Genomic DNA, 8,180 nt, shown 5'->3' on the forward strand with positions numbered 1-8,180 from the left:
TGTCAAATATGGATTGCATTTTATAGCAACAGCTACATATTTTGTGGAAATCATCCTCATCTAAAAAAATGATGTCTATACATAAAGTTTAAATCAGTTATAACCATAAAAACAGATGTCTATTAAGAGAAATACATCAGTTTCAAAATGAAAATCGATGTCCCATCAACCATAAGAGATCGAATTACTATGTTGGAATCGAAGTGCCACAAACTAGTGCACATCGTGTTTTAGATAGAGATCGATGTCCAGTACAAGTATTGTCATCGATGAAGACCAGAAAACTGATGTGTAAAACAGTATCAGTCATCGTTTTTAAATAAATAACGATGTTAAAATGCATAGTTAGGTTGTAGGATCTATATTTTTATAAGCATTAAAGCCAAAAAGATGAGGGTTTAACAATATATAAACATACAAATTTGTCATCATTTAAAAGTATTTACATCGATTTATAATGAAGAACCGATGTATATAATGATACCAGACATCGGCTAAAAACCGATGTCTGGATTTTCCGGACCTTTCTCACCACCCACTAAGACATCGGTCGGAATTCTTTTTCTCATCGGTTTTTGGCCGATGTCTGAGGCCATAATTCTAGTAGTGCCTGAAGTAATGGTTTGCATGATTCTCTTGTTTTCTAGTACGTAATGAGTCCTAAGTGTTAAATTTATGTCATACCTGGATAAACTGTATGTTAGGATATACGACATCTGCCGTACCTGGAGAGAATCATACACTTAAGGAAAACTATGGTCTAAGTGCCGTACCTGGACTTAGATACAGGAATTGTCATCAAAATGAACAAAAGAATTTGTTAATTGCATCGAAACATAAATAGGATTGTTAGTGGTTGATTCTGAAACCTATGTTTTATCATATTTGATTTTCAATTTATAAACTTTATTTTGTTTATTTCACATTATTTCTTTATTCAAAAAGCTAAAAACAATACTTTCTTTATCTTAATTGTTTGTGTTTTTGTGATTTTGTGTTTGGATTAATTAGGTTAGGATTTAAACTGATTATCAATCCTTAATTGGAACGACTTCGTACTTGCACACTATACTAACGACGATTCGTGCACTTGCGAGTTTTAATTAAAATTTCACAACAAGTTTTTGGCGCCGTTGCCGGGGATAGATGATTAATTTTGATTCTAACTTGATTACCAATCTTTATTTTATATATTTTTTTTATTGAGTTTCTATTATTTTTAGTTTTAAGTTTGCTAACATTTATCTTTTTGTGTTTCAGGTTCTGTACCTTCTTTGTGATGTAGATTTTGGACTGTTCCCTACTCGCTTTAATTGCCTTATTGCATATCACCAGAAAGCTACACGAGTCTATTTTCCAATGAAAAAAACATATCATCATTCGGAGCTGTGAGCTAAGAGATATTTGAGAAATACCGAACAGTGCTCAATCTGAGCGGAAACTTTTTTCCGACGACTTTAGCGATCGTTTTGACTTCAACACCGGCTTCGTGCTATTCTTCAATAAATCCCAGGGAGCTCTAAACTCTTCTCTTTACTTTCTTGTTTTTTTTTTTCCTTCATTTATCTCTTTTCCATGCTTTTATGTGCATTGCATGCTTTAATTCTTTCAACATTGAGGACAATGTTAGATTTAAGTGTGGGGGAATGGATTTTGATTTTTGTTTCTATTACGTTGTTAGTTTTGCGGGTTTATAAAAAAAATGAAGAAAAAAAATTGTTTTATTTGTTCTTTTTGCGTCATTATTTTTTGTTTTTGTTTTCTTAAGTCTTAGAATGTCTTTCAACAACTATGATGATGTTTAAGGATATCTCTATTTGTGTTTGATCTAAACTCTCGGTTACTTGACCTAGTGGTAATAGCGTTCAATTAGAAGAATCTAGAGATTATCTTTCCTTGTATGATTCTAACTCTATGCATTGTAATCCTCTATATAAAGAGATCCCCTATTATCAATGAGAATACACAGCGATTATCTCTCAATTTCTGATTCCCTAAAACACGTTATCAGCACGAAGCCCTAACCCTGAAATCCTAAATTCGTAGCCTACAAATCCCAGAAACCACCGCCGCCCACCTTGAAGATCTCAACTCCAGGAGTCCAGAACCGGTGGCCTCACCCCCAGAACCGACCGGAAAACCACTAAACCGGCCACCGGAAGTAGCGAAAGTCCCCCTGCCCGGTTCGAAGCTTTCCTCCCTGCTTACTGCTACCAAACTTCACCAGCAGCTGCAGCCGGACCCCAGATCATTGGAGCCGAAAAATCACCACCGGAACCGGCCTAGAACCACGTGAACCGGCCGCCTGAACCACCGAACCGCCGCTTGAACCTGTGCTTCAGTCAACCTCAACCTCCGGTCAGCCCTAGGCCCATATCTCAGCCCAAGGCCCAGAAGCCCTGCAGCCCGAAGCCCAGCAACGCGGCCCACTGACGTCAGCTGCCTCATCAGCGTCCACGCAGGCACACAGTCAGCACACGTCAGCATCCAGTTAGCCCTGCCACGTCATCACCCCGGTCAACGGTCAGTCAACGGGCGGTCAACACTTTTCCGACTACTTTTCCGGCCACTTTTCAGGCGACATTTTTCCGGCCAACTTTTCGGTCAAGTTTTCCGGCCACTTTTTAAGGTAATTTTTCCTAAAAGTTCCCCTTTTTGAAGTATTCTTTTAATTTCTTCTTCTTTTCTCGGGGACTTCCAACATCCCTTCTTCTACCCCCCTTTCTTCTTCATAGGGGAGACCAAAAGCTGAACTGTGGGGGTTCGTGCTCACTCCAAGCTTGGAGCTTGTAGAGTCCTCCAAACTTAGAGTTTGTTGAGAAGAAAACGATCGACCACATACATCGTTGTTTCGATCTAATCCAAAACCCCTCTTGGAATCGGATTTTCTTAGAAGCGACTACGCTCAGAAAATCCCTAATTTCTTAGAAGCGACTACGCTCAGAAATTTAATAGTTTTTCGTAGTAGCCTTTTTCGCTTCGAAACTAACCCTAATCTTGTGTTGTTTTTCAAGATGAGTTACCTGAACAAGTTGAACTTTGTTCCACTAGAGACAACTGGCGCAGGATTCCATAGATGGGTCAGAGATGTGCGCCAGCATCTTAAGGCAAATGGACTTCTGGAAGCCATCCAAGAGCCTAGTCAGAACGTGCTCTCCATTGAGCAAGCTACTGCATTTGAAGCAAAACAAGCTAAAGCCATAATTCTCATGACAAGGCACATGAATGACGCGCTCCAAAATGAATACCTCAATGAGGAAGACCCAAGAAGGCTATGGGTAGAACTTGAGCAGCGATTTGGCAACGTTCGTGACTCCCTACTTCCTGATTTTGAAGTGCGATGGCATAGCCTCCGCTTTTGTGATTTCAAGTCTGTGCTTGATTATAACTCGGAAGCTCTTCGTATCAAGTCTCTAATGGAGTTTTGTGGCCAAGCCATAACTGATACGATGTTGATCGAGAAGACTCTCTCTACCTTCCCCATCTCTGCACTAATGATTTCAAAGAATTATCAGATTGATGTAAATGCAGGACGTATCACAAGGTTTCATGAGCTCATTGGCGCCATGAACGTAGCTGAAAAGCACGACAATATTCTTGTGAAGAACTATAATGCTAGACCCGTGGGAACTAAGCCTATTCCGGAGTCTAACTATAGCCGCGCCCCCAATGGAGGACGCAAGGAGCGAAACCCTAAGAGTAGGGACAATTCTGGACATTTTGGTCCATATGTTCGCCCTAAAGAGGAAGGAAATCGCCAAGAGAGGCGTGCACGGAACCGTGGAGGTCAACGTGTGAAGAGAGAGAGAGGCGAAGCCTCCGACCATGGTGGTAACGCCACCAAGAGGATAAATCGTCCAAATCGCGCCCCAATGGCGCCTCTATCAAGGGAGCCTGACCATAATGATGTTTGTTTTCGATGTGGATCAACTGAACATTGGGCCAAAGCATGTACAGCACCCCAGAATGTTGCAAACGCATACAAGACGTATCGTGAAGCAAGGGAAGCAAATTACATGGAACAACAAGATCAAGATGGCAATCTAGATCTAAGGGTGGAAGACTACAAGGATCAAGACCCAGAAACTGGCGATTTTGATTAAGTCTTTTTATTTTCCAAGAGATGTAGGCGATTGCCATATTACTTTTTATTGGATTAAATTTTCTTTGATCAAAGAAAAATGATGTACTCTGTTGGCTTATGAATAAAATTTCGAGTTCTTTTCATTATGACTCAATTTTGATTCTGAGCATATTACTTTGTGACTACAATGGCTGGGCCATCAATATTAATTCAAGGACATGAAATAGCCCAAGTTCCACTTGCCAAATGGCACCTTGATTACAGCTGTCACAGAAACTCTCTATGCTCTTAGGGAAAATCGTACCTATGAATAGCCAACAAATTCCATGCGAAAATGCATGTAGAGAACAGAAATGAGTTCCTTTGCAATACCTTTAATGATTATGAACAAAGACGCATCTTAGAGAAGTTTATGTGTCTCTCTAGTGGACTCTATGTCACTATTCGAGCTATTAATCCAATAAAAGTTATGAGAGAAGATCTCTTAGATTTAGACACATATTGGCTTTGTCACGACAGGATAGATCATCCTAGTCATGATATGATGATCCGTCTACAAAGACTTCACATGGACATCCTTTCTCTCGAGCGAAATGAAGCATGAATCAAAAGTTGATTCCTGGACTAAGTGTGACCGACGCTGCTGCCTAGGGCACTGCCTCCGTCCACCACCAGCCTAGGGCTGGCGCAGTCCCTATCCATGATGCCATGGATGGCGTCCATCATGGTGCTGGCGCCTCAGGTGATGCTGCAATCACCAACTTGCTTCAAATAACGTTTTAGACGCTGAGGCCTAACCAAAATACTCAATGGTTGCTTCTAAGGCCTCTCGCTCGTTTTACAAAGCCCGTTCCTTAGGGAAATTAGGACTGAGACCATCCTATGCAAAGGATATGACAATACTCATTCTGTTCTTACAAAGAATCCGTAGAGATTTTGTGGATTGATTCAACCAACTTGCGGACGCTTAAATATTTCATGATATTAGTTGACACGCAAACACGCTGGTCACGTGTTGTGCCATTGTCCACCTATAATTGCTACTTACGCTACACTCCTAGCACATATCATATGACAACGGGCTCACTCCCCAGATCATCCTATTCAGTCAATTGGATTTGGCTATGCTAGAGAGTTTACATCGAAAGACTTTCGATGGATATTGCAATGGGCTTGATGTTGGACATCACATTCCCATTTACACACCCAAATGGTCTTGCGGAAACGACTACGATGATAGTCCGGACATTGGTAATGCACACCAATCTCCTTATATCCGCTTGGGGTAATGCAATATCGCATATAGCTATGCTAATTCGTCTACGACCCACAGCCACTCAATGTACCTCTGCGTTACAGCTAGTGACTGGGTACAAATATCGTACTTACGCATATTTGAGTGCACCATTTATGTGCCAATTGCGCCGACACAGCGCTCTATGATGGGTCCTTACAGACGAATGGGCAACTACGTTGGATTTGAGACTCCAACAATCGTCCACCACTTAATGCCCTTGCAAGGTGATCTCATTACCGCTAGATTTGCGGGTTGTCACTTTAATGAGACAGTCTTCCCGTCATTCGGGGGAGATAAGAACACAGATGTTCAACAGGAACGACAGGAATTGTTGTGGTCTGTCCCCACTATGTCTCATCTTGATCCCTATCAAAGTGACAAGATCACACAAATATGTTGCAAACATGCCTGCAAGGAAGGACATCCCTACAAGAGGACGTAGAGCCACCCTACACGGAGGTAGGCATGGCGCCAATGCCAAAAAGAGTGGCACTCTGGCGTTACAGGCCATGGCCCCAGCTAGGATGCGTGGGAGGCCCGTGGGTTCGAAGGATACTTTGGCACATTCCAATCCTTTGATCATCAAGACTCAAAATCCGTCTCATGAGTATCTTCCGGGTTATGGTTATCGTTGGGGGACGCCTCAACGTCAGAACCTACTCTTGAGAATATAGAGCTCTATGAAACTTACACTAGTGTACATGAGACGTGGGATAGAAACTCCATCATAATTGATGATGTAGTTGTGCATTTCCGTGCGCATGAGTTTGTTGAGTCTAATGATATCGAACCACGCTCCGTTGATTAATGAATGCCAACGTAGAGAAATTTGGCCTAAATGGAAATATGCGATCCAGGTTAAGATGGATTCTCTAACAAAGAGGAAGGTTTTCGAGCTAGAGATGCCAACACCTCCTAACATAGAACCTGTTGACTAATGGGTCTTCGTTAGAAAGCGTGATGAGAAAAAGAGATGGCAATCTCGCCTTATGGCGCAAGGCTTCTCACAAAACGCCCTGGAATCGACTACGATGAGACATATTCTCTCGTAATGGATGTCATTGCACTCCCTGTCAGTTCGGTAGTTTCGGAATAACTGAACATGCAGCTTACAAATATGGTCACTACGTATCTCTATAGGGATCTAGATACAGAATATACATGAAGGTTCATGGTGAACTTCATTTACCCAAGTCAAGTGGCTCTAGACCATAGAGCGCGTTTACAATAAGATTGAAACGCTCACTAAAGTGACTACTTGATTAGGAAAGGATATGCCCACGCGTTTCTATGACAAGTTTCGGATTCTATCGCAGTTCATGTTAGACATGATCTTCATTAGAAATCCTTAAAGAGTTAAGGGAAACCGCTGAACACTTGAAATCCGAGTTTAAGATGAAGGATTTTGGGAGAACACGATTATGTCTCAGTTTAGAACTTGAGCATCGTGTCGATAGATGCTTAGGCATTTTGACAAGGTCAAGCCTTCAAGCACCCCTATGATCGTCCGTAGTCTTGATCCTGAAAAGGATCCTCTTCATCAAAAGGATGATGACGAAGATGTGCTAGAGGCAGAAGTGCCTTACTTAGTACAATAGGCGCATTATTGTACTTATCCCAATGCACAAGACCAGACATCTCATATGTTGTGAACTTGTTAGCTAGATATAGCTCTGCACCAACGCGACGCCATTGAATTGGTGTAAAAGATATCTTTCAATACTTGAGATCTATGAGTGATATGGGCTTGTTCTATCCCTACAAAGAGATGATGGATTCGGACCCATCACACACCAGGAACGCCGCCAACACTGGCCTGCGTCCATTATCCCCATCCCAAAATAACATGTGTTCTGGAAGGTTTTGCTGATGTTGGGTATCTCTCTGACCCACACAAAGGTCATTCCCAATCCGGTTAAGTGTTCACCATGGGAAAAGACCGTGATATCTTGGAGGTCTACAGAATAGACCCAATCGCTATATCTTCGAACAATGCAGAGATCATTGCTCTTCACGAAGTGGTTCGTGAATGTATATGGATTGGATCCATAATTACGCATGTTCGAAGCAATTGTGGTTTAAAGTCTACCACAGATGAGCCTACGAGCATTTAGGATAATGCTGCTTGTTTTGAACAAATGAGGCAAGGCTACATCAAAAGCGATAACACCAAGCATAATCAGCAACAACAGACTCTCCTCGAGATCAAAGTGAACTAGATTCAATCTGAGGACAGTAAGGCAGACTTGTTTACTAAGTCATTGCCCAAATCCACGTTCAAGAAATATGTGGCAAGAATTGGCTTGCGGAAATTATTTGAACTCCCATGATCGTAGTCATCAGGGGGAGGCGCAGACATCAGGGGGAGATGTCTACATGTTCACCTCGAAATGTGAAGGGTGTGTTGTGCTCTTTTTCCCCTTCGACCGAGGTTATTTTTTGTCCCACTGGGTTTTTGTTACTCGGCAAGGTTTTTAACGAGGCAACGAGAGAAGCAGCGCGTTTGGAACACACAAGGGGGAGTGTTTAAGGATATCTCTATTTGTGTTTGATCCAAACTCTAGGTTACTTGACCTAGTAGTAATAGGGTTCAATTAGAAGAATCTAGAGATTATCTTTCCTTGTATGATTCTAACTGTATGCATTATAATCCTCTATATAAAGAGGCCCCTATTATCAATGAGAATATACAGCGATTATCTTTCAATTTCTGATTCCCTAAAACAGATGAGTATATATTTCATAAATCATGGCTTAATTAAGAGGATCATAAAATTGAGATGATGTTTGACTTTAGTC

This window comes from Rosa chinensis, chromosome 4 (assembly GCF_002994745.2).
Source record: "Rosa chinensis cultivar Old Blush chromosome 4, RchiOBHm-V2, whole genome shotgun sequence".
Lineage (NCBI taxonomy): Eukaryota > Viridiplantae > Streptophyta > Magnoliopsida > Rosales > Rosaceae > Rosa > Rosa chinensis.